Source organism: Syngnathus typhle, linkage group LG9 (assembly GCF_033458585.1).
Source record: "Syngnathus typhle isolate RoL2023-S1 ecotype Sweden linkage group LG9, RoL_Styp_1.0, whole genome shotgun sequence".
In the NCBI taxonomy this organism is placed as follows: domain Eukaryota; kingdom Metazoa; phylum Chordata; class Actinopteri; order Syngnathiformes; family Syngnathidae; genus Syngnathus; species Syngnathus typhle.
Genome location: NC_083746.1, coordinates 11,644,027 through 11,656,985, shown reverse-complemented (window position 1 = coordinate 11,656,985; position 12,959 = coordinate 11,644,027). Strand labels below are relative to the sequence as shown.

Below are 12,959 nucleotides of genomic sequence, written 5' to 3'. Positions count from 1 at the left end.
CGAACCGCTCCAGTGAGAGCTGGAAATCACGACTTGAAGAAGCCAACAGCACCACGTCGTCTTCAAAAAGCAGAGACGCAATGCTGAGGTCCCCAAACCGAACACTCTCAACGCCTCGGCTGTGTCTAGAAATTCTGTCCATAAAAGTTATGAACAGAATTGGTGACAAAGGGCAGCCTTGGCGGAGTCCAACCCTCACTGGGAACGAATCCGACTAACTGCCGAAAATGCGGACCAAACTCTGGCATCGATGATACAGGTACCAAACCGCCATTATCAGTTGGCTCGGCACCCCCTACTCCCAAAGCACCCGCTACAGAACTTCCCGAGGGACACGGTCAAACACCTTCTCCAAATCCACAAAACACATGTGGACTGGTTGAGCGAACTCCCATTCCCCCTCACACAGCCAGGATGAAAGCCATACTGCTCCTCCTGAATCCGCGGTTTGACCTCCCAATGGACCCTCCTCTCCAGCACCCCTGAATAGACCTTACCAGGGAGGCTGAGGAGTGTGATTCCTCTGTAGTTGTAACACACCCCTTCTTAAAGAAGGGAACCACCACCCCAGACTGCCAATCCAGAGGCACCGTCCCCGATGTCCACGCAATGTTGCAGAGGCGTGTCAGCCAGGACAGCCCCAGAACATCCAGAGCCTTTAAGAACTCCGGGAGGATCTCATCCATCCATTTTTAACTGCCTCAGTGACTTCAACCCCAGAGATTGGAGAGTCCACCTCAGAGTCTCCAGGCCCTGCTTCCACTATGGAAAGCGTGTCGGTGGAATTGAGGAGGTCTTTGAAGTATTCTCTCCACCGACTCACGACGTCCCGAGTCGAGGTCAGCAGCACGCCATCTCCACTGTAAACAGTGTTGACGGAGCATCGCTTCCCCCTCCTGAGACGCCGGATGGTGGACCAGAATTTGCTCGAAGCCGTCCGGAAGTCATTTTCCATGGCCTCGCCAAACTCCTTCCACGCCCGGGATTTTGCCTCAGCAACCGCTGAAGCCACGTTCCGCTTGGCTATCGGGTACCTGTCGGCTGTCTCCGGAGTCCAACAGGCCAAAACGGCCCGATAAGACTCCTTCTTCAGCTTGACAGCATCCCTTACCGCCGGTGTCCAACAGTAGGTTTGGGGATTGCCGCCACGACAGGCACCAACCACGTTACGGCCACAGCTCCGGTCGGCTTTCTCAACAATGGAGGCACGGAACATGGTCCACACGGGCTCAATGTTACGCCCCACGGGACCGTTTAATCCGGCCCGCCAACGCTGAACAAATTGTATTATTAAACTTTTTTTGGGGTCATTTTGCCTGCAATGACTGCGTTTCCCCAGTAGATGGGGAAGCGCTCGCCTGCGCATTTACTACTGGAAGCCGTGTCAGAAAGCTTGGTGCACACTCACAAGTGCGTGTACGGACATGGCGCACTCGCGCTCTATTTGTATCAGTCCCGAATTTAGAGCGTGGGCTGTGACGACAGCATTCTTGTAATTCGCGCGCTGAGCTTTCAGATGCAGTTTTGCGCTAAAGCCACCCACAAACCTTCCCCTGGAATTCTTCCATTAAAATGTGTCCCCCAAGGAAAAGCAAGGTGGACACAGTGCAGAGCGTTTAAAAGAGAGTGGCCAATTTGGCTCGACGTACGCAACGTGACGTTCAGCCACATGAACGTCAACATCAACCCGTCACATATCGAGGTGAACGGACCAACACCTCGGATCTCGCCTAAGAATTGCCACAACAAATTTTACTCCAGACTATGACGTACTAGCAAACTTTAACATAAAAGACAGCGGTGTCTACAAGCCTACTGGAACCTACAAAAGGATTTTAAGGAAGGAACACAAGAACTTTAAGAGACTGCTCATATGTGTCAGAGAGATTCTGCTCTGACAACTGAGCTGAACTTTTATCTGTTAAGATTGTGCATGGCACAACAGAAAGTTAATGTTCCATGGCTTTTTTTTCTATGAAGAACCCAGAGAGAGTTATTTAGTTATTATTTATTTCCAGTTTTTTTCTGTGAAGAACTCAGAGAGGGTTATTTAGTTATTATTTATTTCATTAATAGTGTTATTATTTGTTTCCTGACTTTTTTTCTGTAAAGAACCTGGAAAGGGTTATTAAATAACCGTTATTTGGTTACGTGTGGCTTTCTGGAAAACAATAAAGATTTTAAGCTCCCCTACGATCGTCCCACTTTTTCTGTTACAAACTGACACCGGCCCCCCATCAGAGAAGGGAAAATTTATGTGGCCCTCACAGGAAAAAGTTTGGGGACCCCTGGTCTAAAACATGCAGCCGCAAATCGGATGACACGACTACAAAGTCGATCATCGAACTGCGGCCTAGGGTGTCCTGGTGCCAAGTGCACACATGGACACCCTTATGTTTGAACATGGTGTTCATTATTGACAATCCATCTCGAGCACAGAAGTCCGACAATAGAACACCGCTCGGGTTCAGATCGGGGGGGCAATTCCTCCCATTCACGCCCTTCCAGGTCTCAATGTCATTGCCCACGTGAACATTGAAGTCACCCAGTAGAACGATAGAGTCCCCAGAAGGAGCGCTCTCCAGCACTTCTTCTAAGGACCCCAAAAAGGGTGGGTACTCTGAGCTGCTGTTCGGTGCATAGGCACAAACAGCAGTCAGGACCCGTCCCCACACCCGAAGGCGGAGGGAGGCTACCCTCTCGTTGACCGGGGTGAACCCCAATGTGCAGGCGCCCAGCCGGGGGGCAATAAGTATGCCCACGCCTGCTCGACGCCTCTCACCGTGAACAACTCCAGAGTGGAAGAGAGTCCAGCCCCTCTCGAGAGGGCTTGTACCAGAGCCCAAACTATGTGTGGAGGTAAGTCCGACTATGTCTAGTTGGAACTTTTCTGCCTCACATACCAGCTCGGGCTCCTTTCTAGCCAGAGAGGTGACATTCCATGTCCCAAGAGCCAGCTTCTGCAGCCGGGGATTGGACCGCTAAGGTCGCTTTTCACCCGACCCATTTGGCCCCTCCTACAGGTGGTGAGCCCGTGGGAAGGGGTACCCACATTTTCTTTTCGGGCTGTTCCCGGCCGGGCCGATAGAATTATTAATTATACTTGTACATAATCATTATAACATCGCTAAAACAAATCTTTTGATGGCCCAAAAGCTTGAGAAATATACTGGCTATACGGTTCAGTTGTGCTGTGTTAAAAACGTTAAATATTTTGTGTTCATTTGTTCTAAAGTGTGTTAAATTTTCAAAATGTATTTATTTTAGCAAAAGTATTGTAATTAATACACTTGTAATTTTCCGAATAGCATCACTGCAGTATTTGTATCGGGATTCTCGAGGCAGATATAGTGTCAAAGTCAAAATCGTGATACTGTGATGAAGTAAGAATTATAATAAAGTAATAAGAAGCAGTCTTATTAGTGCTGAGCAAACTAACTGTCCCTGCTCGAGGCCATGGCAGCTAAAAAAGAAAATTACTTTGTAGTCTAGATTGATGAGTATCGAGTACTGTTTGGGTTATTTTAAACTCCAAGTGAAAAGCTGACGGGACCATCTAAACTGTAAAACTCAAGTCTTTAGCTGTGTGTGTGAAACAATGAAGCCTTGCTTGGGATTTTCTTTTTAACTATCCAAATGTATTTTAGAATTTTCCCATTATACCGCAAATGATACCACTACGTGAACACAAATGAAACAAGAGTATCAACTATAATTCAGCAGACCATTATGTTGTTTTGACAGTTTCACTTGCATCACATATAAGATCATAGTCAATGTCCAATTTGGTTGTTTTTCACCGCACAACTTTTGATCGTATTTAAAACATGGTAGTGTCAAAACACAGTCAACAAGGACCAAATGTTAAAAATGCATGTATCAAGAGTCAACATAGCCTTTGGCATTCTTAGACTGCGTCTCTAATTATTTGTTGCTTTAACAATTATATTACAACAATGTAAAAATGTTTTTCAAGTGAATAAATTAGCTTGCTCTTCCCCTACCCACCTGTGTTGCTGTTAAACACCCCCTTGCCCCTAAACCACAGCACGTAGTGCTGCCCTGCGTGGTGTTGCTGGTGAGTTCTTCATGTGGTACATTTAAAGAGATCATGAAGACTACTTCAGTGGTAGCATGTGCGTACCAGGCTTACTAAATGAATTATCATTATGAAGAGGCCAGGCAGGAATTCCTAAAACTTCAATCAGCTCTTAGATTAGAGCTTTGAAGAGGGGTGGAGAGTGGGGGCAGGGGGTGCTTTCTCATCCAGGCACTGAAATAACATAAACCGCAATGCCCAAACTCTTGAAAGCCTTCAGTGATTCAAGGAGACAGATGTTTTTGTTCATCTGTTGCTGTTGAAATGGAGAGCAATCTAAATAGTTAAGGACGTACTGTATTTCAAGGAATGCAAATCTAGCCTACATGGCTACATGCAGTAAATCAGAGTTCAAATCTCGGCACCTATCTCTATGGAGTTTGTGTGTTCTTGAGCCTAAATGTAGGTACTGCTGTTCCCGTCCATATTTAAAAAACATGATGCTAGTATCATGAAGAACTCCAAATTTACCATAGGTGTGAATCTTTTTTTTTTTTATTATTGTAATGTTTTACCAGGTAAGCCAATTGAGACCAATTTCTCATTTATCAAAGTCAAAGTCAAAGTCTGTTTTATTGTCAACATCTTCACATGCCGAGACACACAAAGAGATCGAAATTACGTTTTCCCTATCCCACGGTGACAAGACATATTACACGATAGACATACAAGTAAACGACGCAATATAAAAAACAAGAAGGCACAAACAATAAATAATAAGAGTAACAATAAATAATAAATAAATAGATAACACAACGAATAAAAGCCAGTGTGCATACAGACAGTAAAAGTACAGGACGCTACGCAGAACGGAGAAGCGAGTTCAGGATCCTGACAGCCTGGAGTATGAAGCTGTTTGAGAGTCTGGTGGTGCGGGAGCGCAGGCTTCTGTACCTCTTCCCAGAGGGCAGAAGCTCGAACAAAGAGTGAGCGGGGTGACTCACATCACTCACAATCGTGGTCGCCTTGCGGGTGAGATGGGAGGTGTAGATGTCCTTCAAGGAGGGGAGCAAAGCACCAATAATCTTACCAGCCGTGTTCACTATGCGCTGCAGGGCCTTCAAGTTGTAGTCAGTGCAGCCGCCACCCCAAACAGCACGACAGCTGGAGAGGACGCTCTCAATGGTGCCGCGGTAAAATGTAGTCATGACGGCCGGAGGGGCGCTCGCTCGCCTGAGTTTCCGCAGGAAGTACAGGCGGCGCTGGGCTTTCTTTGTCAGTGATGCGGTGTTGGTGGACCAGGAGAGATCCTCACTGATGTGCACCCCCAGGAACTTGGCGCTGCTCACTCTCTCCACCACAGCACCGTGGCACAATGGCGACCTGGAGGCAGGGTGTGTGAAGTGTCTTGCCCAAGGACACAACGACATGTGACAGAGCTGGGATGGAATCGCCAACCCTCTGGTTACTAAACAACCCACTCTACTGCCTGGGGGCACAGCCACCACGAATTTAAGTGTGAATTGTTGGTTGTGACTGACTGCCACCTAATCCCTGACATACATTGCATCGCCAAAAGTCAGCTTGGATAGACTCCGGTTTACTTGTGAAGAGTGGAAATTTGGTCAAACATAAACACTGCAACACACATTTCTCATACATATTTGATTTATAATGAGATTTGTTTTCCCCAAGTCACGTTGAACATGCTTATCTTAGAATTGCCCGACATTCTGAAGTTTGGCATCTACACTGTAATTGTTTCACAATGTAACTGTTTATTTTCAGTTACACTAAGACTAAGATAGCACATGGAACTGTGTTTACTCCTACTACTATTGTGTTTAATTTTGCTCCACAAATATGAAGGTCTCATAAGTACCCAATCCTGTTCCACTTATGGTCTCAGTTTTTTCAATGATTAAAAGCTATGTTGTGCAATATGAGTCATAGCAAGCAGAACTATCGTTGTTACTTTGATTGGACTTTAGGTTGTCTGACGCTTCACTTTAATTTAGCTCTTGGAAAAAAATCATTAGCCGATCGGTTCACATATGTTTCCCACCCTACACCCTTGAGGATGTTTATAATGCTATGTCCAATGACACAAATACATAATTTTGTTTGCATGGTAGTAGTTCAAAAATACTATATTTGTGACTGATGGATATCAGATTCTAGTTTATGACCATGACGACGTAATTCACAATGGTTCACGTACAATTTTTGGAACTGTCTATGTAAATCATGTTGGGCTTTGCTGAACATGGACTCGTGTTTCCAAGGAAGAAAAAAAAAACATAAGACAACAAAAGAAGCACAAAATATTCTGTGAAAGTGATGAAGTGGCCATTACGCCTGCAAGGGGGATTGATACTGTTTGATACCAAATGGTATATGGGCTGGTTCTGCATCTTGCTCAAAGATACTTTGACACTATATTGGCTGTGGATTGAACCCCCAATCTCCGGAATGAGTGACTATCACTTCGCCCCTATAACTGACTGGTTCCCAAACTTTAAACATCGATATGATTGTTACTTCAGCCATTGTAGCCACTTAATTTGCAGTATCATATAAAATAAATTGTAGTGTTATTGAATAGTAGACTCACACACACAGAGCAGCTTTCCGTACAGCAATGCAAGTTATTGCAAGAGTTACATATTAAAGTTAAAGTCCCAATGATCGTCACACATACATCTGGGTGTGGTAAAATTTGTCCTCTGCATTTAACCCATCCCCATGGGATTTTGATCCATCCCCTGGGGGAGAGGGAAGCAGTGAGCAGCAGCGGTGCCGCGCTTGGGAATCATTTGGTGATCTAACCCCCCAATTCCAACCCTTAATGCTGAGTGCCAAGCAGGAAGGCAATGGGTCCCATTTTTATAGTCTTTGGTATGACCCGGCCAGGGTTATATAATATATATTCATGACTGATTCGATTCATGACGTCATAATTGACAAATTAAAGACACTACGTAAATGGCTGATCACACATTTATTGCAAAATATCGCCTAATCCAATTTATTTCCACAACACTGTTGTCTAAAATGTAAAGAAAAAACTGTTGAGAACTTTCTTTTGTGACTTAAACTTTCACCACTGAATATATTCCTCCATTTGCCGTCTTAAAATTTAATGAAGACAGACATGTAAACTAACATGGAGCAAGTTCCCTGACTTCTATAAACACTTCAACGCTCAATGGCAATAAGGGACTGTTGAAATCAACATGTGTTACTCATTACAGCTTTGTTTATTTCATTTCCATACTTGCTTTAAGATCAAGTAAACATATCAACCCTTTTGGTTACAGAGCATCAAGCCAGAGGAAAGTTTTTGAATCTTCAATTCACTCTGCCAACCTCACCCCAAATAAGAGGTTTGCGAATTAAATCGGACATCCAAGGTAGGATGTCAGAGACAGAGGTATAGAGTACCCAAAAATGATGCCCAAGTAAGACTACACAAGAGTCTTAGTAAAAACCCAAAGTTGACCTCTGATTTATGTTTTTAAAGACTGCATGAACATCAAACAGAAATGTGCAAATTCAAATATTGTCCAACATTTTCGCATTAAATCAATACTGGTCTCAAATTAACTTTCACACATAAAAAGCACAGTAAGTTTACCAGGCAGAGATGATTAATTATACTGAGTATATTTTTATTTTATTGAACTTCAAAACGTGGATACACATATATTTATCACAAATGCTGATATCTGTTTTATTACTCAAAAACTATTGGAGTTTTACAAGCTTTTTCCCTGCTCCTTTTGAATGCGGACAATCTTTTCTAGCAAGGACCAGACAACTCCCACTCATTGAATTGCGTTGAATGAACCGCAATGTGCAATTGGGTGCTGTGGTTGACCTGCTTGTTTTGTTAGACACAATACACAGCATTACATTTTACAAACAGCCTATTGTACGTTCCCCGAGTACCAAGTAGCGCTTCTTGTAGGCTAAACACAGATGAGAACATGACACAGTTGTTTTTTTTCGTAGTCCATCCATTTTATTTTTTTCATTTTGCTTAACCTCACTCGGGCAACAGGTGAGCTGTATATAAATCTGTAAATATAGTTAACGTTGCTTCTTTGTGGGGCTGTCACCATTAGACATTTTGTGAGGTCACGTGACTTCCTGTCTCTATTTGATTGGTCGAATGGAGTCAAAAGTCACTGGGCGCGTTGGAAGTAAAAGTAGTAGCGTAATTTTTGGACTATAAACCGCACCTGAATATAAGCCACACCAGCTAAAATTCTGTGAAAACCCTGTTTTGTTCACATATAAACCGCAAGTGTTTTAATGTTTAATTTCCACACGTAAGAGAATATGCACAAATTGTACACTATCATTAAAATCATGAAAAATCTATAAATACTGACTATAAGACGCAGGGTTCAAAGCGTGCAAAAAGTAGTGACTTATTGTCCAGAAAAGACGTTAAATATACTGCATTAAAGTGATTCTGACAAGTACATTTCATCCTTTTAGTGTATATGAAAATCTTTAGGTATGTGCATCTCTCCAATAAAGGCCAATTCGATAGGTAACTCGATACATACAATTCAATCTCGGTAAAAGGAACGATTCAATTCAGTGGGATTACGATTCAATTCGATTTGGTACAGATGAGTTTGAGAGGGTGTGATGCAATGGGTTTCTGGACATTTTTTATAACAGTTTCTTTCCCTTCTTTCTATTTCTTTACCTTTTTTGTTATGAAGCGTCATCGCTTATTTTTTACCCTGCAGTAAGGATGTTCATTGGAATCACGAAAGACATGAATAAATGAGACACTTATCCTTTTTAAGTAGTAAAGGTTCAGCAACCTTCTAACTGGGTTTGCTATTTTCACCTATATCATTTAAAATAAAGTTTCTTGATACCAAAACCGTTACACAGTAAAAACAACGTTTTGACGATTCAAAGCTACTGTGGAAAATTTTGCATGACGTAACTGATATAGTTCTAGTTTGGTTTTAAAGAAGGCAAGCTCTCATGCTAAACAATAACAGGTCTTTAGCGTTATCACACATTTTCATTTCAGTGCACAACAGCACGAGTCTACTCAAACTGGTGATTTGAAGTTGCTTAAACTGGTGATTTGAAGTTGCCAATGACCGGGACACAACTATTTGTCTTACAAGCCAGCGTACTGACATTTTCAAATATTCTGGTAAAACTGTTGCTTTGAGTTAAAAATGTAACCTACAATCTATTCCCGATGCATCACTTTTTATTCATTAGACTGTTTGCAACTCCTTAGTCTTTTTTTCCTCAATTATGAATACTGGCTTCATTGTTTTGAAAAATCAAATACATGACTATGGTTCAATTAGTCCTTCTAAAATGGTTATAGTAATTACCGCTGTCTTACAATTACATATATGTTGCTTTTATTGGATTTTTCCAATTAGTTCCCTTCTGCAAGAGATTGTTCCTGCGATCCAATCTAGTTGTTCTGAGACCCTCTTGTCTCACAGCTGTTTCTTGTTAGCGCCTTAAAACAAATTCCCAGAGTGACTTGGTTTCCATACTGAAGCCTGCCCCCAAAAAAGAGGCTAGACAAGAAAAGGATTCATAAGGCCCCGCTGCTATGTGTATGGGTCTTTGGGGCTGTAAATGAGAGGTGTAGGTCTTGAAATTGTTTAAAATGATCAGGACTGCGGCGATCTGACGCACTGAGTAACAACACGCCTTTACCCGAACCTATATAATGAAATAAAAGTGTTGAAGTAATTTGGTTAAAATGTTTAAATTCCACTTTAATTCCACGGAGTATCTAGTAACAGCCATTGTTGACAATAGTCTGCTGCCCTTTGGACTAATGATGAAAGAAGGCTTTGCAAGGCACAGTATCTTCATACTGCCAATTGACATGCAGGTAACATGCGTGCCAGTCAGTCAACAAAGTTTAAAACTGTTGCTCTTTAACAAACTACATGTAGCAGCTTGATGAAGACCAGGCTACGTTTAGCATGTGGAACCTTCCCAGCCTCCCACTCAGTCATGGAGCAGTTTCCCCTCACCTCAGGGTGACCCCCAGCAGAGACGCTCTAGATTGATGTGCACTGCCTCCTTTTCACACACATTGTATTATGTTTGGGGTATTTCCCGTGCTTTCCCCAGTCTTTCCTTTTATAAAAAAAGCAGCCTTGTTTACGAGTTGAGGAGGAGGAGCGTGCTCAGCCAAGAATGTCACAATAAGGCAATTAGGACACTCTGTGTGAAATGACACCTTCTCAGTCAACTGTACGTAAAGTTAAAGGGCTCATGGAAGATGGAGAGAACTCTGGTCCCTGGGTTTGAAGTGAGTTGGTGTGATTAGTGATTTGGCCATAAACATTGAGAATTATCAACAGAAATCATGCAAAAACTTGGGATTGTGTCATGTGCATTGGAACTCATAATGTGGTGAGTCAATCTAACTGCGCGCATCTGATTTTACTCAACACATTTGTGAGTGAACGAGATCTGGTTTTCATCACCGTATTTGAGACTGAAAAATAGTTCATTCTTACTCTTGCCCCAAACAATGCCACGCCTCGTGTGTTCATTTCCTATTCAAGCTTATAGCTTGATGAAGTCCTAGGAACACTCGAGTTGCAGAATAAATACAGTAGGTGAGATGACCTAGCACCTTGCAGAAAAGGTGAGTTTGTAAGGTTGATGTGAGATTTGGACTCTGGCAAGTGTGTAGATTAGACAGAGACTGATCACAGAAGATAGAGGCCAGCTGGGTCTGTGTGAGTGGGATCTCTAAACATTAACTGGCCAGGGAAGCAGGGGCTATAGCTGCTATACTGCACATGTTCAACCCTATGAGCTGGTTGGATCATACAATGGATCTTTGATGAGTGCTACAGCTGAGTTGCTCTAATGATCACAGGAACACAACATGCAGCCACACAGTGTATTGTTTGAGCTCACAGAAAGCCAATACTTTTTATTTATGAAGGACAACAGGTTTATTGTGCTTTCTGCTATTGAGTTATTCTGCCTGTCATAATATGTTTCTTGCATAGACAGATGAACAAAGTACATTTGTAATTAAATAATTTTAGACAAAGTGAAGTTGGATAGTTTGCCGCAGGACCTTTGATGATCTCATTGCAAAGTAGGATTGGGGTGCCACATCATCCCCTCTAGGAATCACAGAGTTACATTGAAAAAAATGTCTAAGTAGACAATACATCTGTTACTAACTAATGGCCATTTTATTTTATATTACAATCAATTGCTAATATGTCTTCCAAAGCAACTGGGTATTTATTGTAAACATGGGAATATACAGTATAGTATGTCAACTCCAAGGATGTTCATGGGGACTCGTGAATTTCTGCTCAAATCACTGTGGAGAACACTGGACTAATCCACTTATCTTCTGTCCTTATCCTTCTATCGAGAAAAAAATATCATTTTACGTGGCTCTCATAAAAGTCTTGAGCCACTCTGTTAAGGTTTCCTCTTGGATTGCAGTTGCTACGTGCACTGCTGTAAACTCTTAATCCCTGTGTCGCCATTACTCACCCTGGCGCTGCCATGGAGGAAGCAATGTCTTGCAAAGTAAAGCTACAGGATTCATAATTTGTTTTGCAGTATTACATGGATCAACATATACATACAGTATCATTATGTTAATGTAGAGCACAAGATGTGTGTTTTTTTAGAAACACATGCAAAAACACATCACTATAAATTCAAAATTTACACATTCCTTTTAACTGCTTACTAAGAGTGAACGGCAGAACAAATCAGAACAAGTGTGTGTGTGTGTGTGTGTGTGCGTGCCTGTGTGTGTGCGTGCGTGTGTGCGTGCGTGCGTGTTTGTGAGAATTTGTGTATAGCCGTTGGCACTGCGCTGTGTAGTTAGGAACCTGGCCAAGTTTTCCTGCTGGAATTTCCTGTCTGAATTGAGCACCCCCACCTCGAGTACTACTTTTCTGCTCTTTGTGTCTCTCTTTCGTAGTTGTCTTCTCTTTCTCTCCCTGACTCTTGTTGTCATTGTTCCTTTCTTTCAAAGCACAACAAAGGATTTTTTTTTTTTTCAAATTTGCTCCTGGTCTGGCCTGTGAAGGTATTATTGTTGTTGAGTACTTCCTCAAATACATGAGCACTCTCCATGCTTCACTTCAGAACCGTCCTGTTCTGTAGCATCATAAGGAAAACAGATTTTCCTTTTCTCTCTGAGTCATGAGACTCAAATGGGAAGGTGCTGGCATTATCTTGAGTGGAAGATCAAACGTGAGGATCCACATAAAAAAGGAGGAGAATCTTAGCAGAATGTTTGGCACAATTGACAGAAGTAAAACCTTATGAGGGTGAGGGAGCAAATATAACTTTGATCTTTAATATGTAAATTAATTGACATTAATATACAGTATCAAATAGTTTCTTCAGTGAACGTACATGCAAAGGTTATCATTTAAAAGTTTGTCTTGCGGTAGTTTTGAAGCGAAATTTTCTTAAGTTTGCCAAATTTACTATTTAATAGGGGTGTAACGATACATCGATACACATCGATTAATCGATATAATGCTTTATGATTTATTGGCATCGATGCTAAACGTAAACATCGATTTATATCGCAGTGTTTGACCTCGGACATTAGACGCGACTTTATTTTGAAATCCAGTTCATTGTTGCTTGCTTCCTCTTTCCGGGAGCAGTGCGCGCCGCGGCGTTGTTGTGTTGTGAGCAGAGCAGGCACGTGAAAGGGGAGTCAACAACTAGTACGCGCCTCCTGGGCTGGTGCTATGGCTAGTGTCCAAAAAGACGAGGAAATTTGCTCCCCTTTAGGCTTCAAGTCATTCGTTTTGGAAGCACTTTGGATTCCAAAGAAAAGATGGCTCAACGGACAAGACACGTGCAGTTTGTAAATCCTGCCATGCGGTGATCAAATATT

At 42.3% G+C, this 12,959-nt stretch overlaps 1 protein-coding gene across 3 annotated transcripts in view; it reads left to right on the top strand.

Annotated features, from left to right (window-relative positions):
* The window catches only part of gli2a (GLI family zinc finger 2a), a 112,289-nt gene that overhangs the window by 39,661 nt on the left and 59,669 nt on the right, over positions 1-12,959 (top strand). The window contains exon 1 of one of the 3 annotated variants that reach the window (XM_061286805.1): positions 10,629-10,706. The exons of the other annotated variants lie outside the window; for them this stretch is intronic. The gene's annotated coding sequence lies outside the window, so the exon portion shown is untranslated. Of the gene's footprint in view, positions 1-10,628; positions 10,707-12,959 lie in introns of those variants that run through there. 3 annotated transcript variants of the gene reach the window in all.